Source organism: Eurosta solidaginis, unplaced genomic scaffold, assembly GCF_040869045.1.
Source record: "Eurosta solidaginis isolate ZX-2024a unplaced genomic scaffold, ASM4086904v1 ctg00001311.1, whole genome shotgun sequence".
Classification (NCBI taxonomy): domain Eukaryota; kingdom Metazoa; phylum Arthropoda; class Insecta; order Diptera; family Tephritidae; genus Eurosta; species Eurosta solidaginis.
Window position 1 is genome coordinate 180001 of NW_027137066.1, and position 1264 is coordinate 181264.

The window sequence follows — 1264 nt, forward strand, 5'->3', positions numbered from 1 at the left end:
TATTTGAGTTAATAAGCTTAAATTTGCTTATTTTTACTTAGTTTTGCTTAGCTAAAACTAATTTTCATACATTTTTATATGTGTGCGGCCTCGTGCAATGTTACCTCCTTGCACTTCATTGGTCACAACACATTTTTCGTATGAGAAATTTTCTCATACTAATATTTGACTGTTAGTTTAGAATATGAAAACCATTATATGATCAACATCTTCTAATTTAACTAACAGTCTTACTAGGAATTATATCAAATATCAACACTTCGATGTATTAATATTTGATTTAATAAGCTTAAATTTGCTTACTTTTACTTAGTTTTGCTTAGATAAAACTAATTTTCATACATTTTTATATGTGCGCGGCCTCAGTGCAATGTTACCTACTTGCACTTCATTGGTCGCAACACATTTTAAAAGTAAGATGACAAGGCATTTGGCGATCTTAAGAGAGTCATAGTTACTCCCGCCACCGTTTGTTTACCCGCACTTACTTTAATTTCTTCACTTTTTCATTTCTTCTAGGAAACTTTCATACAAGCATCATTTTTATAGAGTACTTGTTGCCGCAGCTCTAACAAGCGCCTCTAAAATTTGACTGTTAGTTTAGAATATGAAAACCATTATATGATCAACATATTCTAATTTAACTAACAGTCTTACTAGGAATTATATCAAATATCAACACTTTGATGTATTAATATTTAATTTAATAAGCTTAAATTTGCTTATTTTTACTTAGTTTTGCTTAGCTAAAACTAATTTTCATACATTTTTATATGTGTGCGGCCTCAGTGCAAATTTACATACTTGCACTTCATTGGTCGCAACACATTTTAAAAGTAAGATAACGAGGCATTTGGCGATCTTAAGAGAGTCATAGTTACTCCCGCCACCGTTTGTTTACCCGCACTTACTTTAATTTCTTCACTTTTTCATTTCTTCTAGGAAACTTTCATACAAGCATCATTTTTATAGAGTACTTGTTGCCGCAGCTCTAACAAGCGCCTCTAAAATTTGACTGTTAGTTTAGAATATGAAAACCATTATATGATCAACATCTTCTAATTTAACTAACAGTCTTACTAGGAATTATATCAAATATCAACACTTTGATGTATTAATATTTGAGTTAATAAGCTTAAATTTGCTTATTTTTACTTAGTTTTGCTTAGCTAAAACTAATTTTCATACATTTTTTATATGTGCGCGGCCTCAGTGCAATGCTAGTTTGCACTTCGTTAGTCGCAACACAAAGTTTTCATACGTT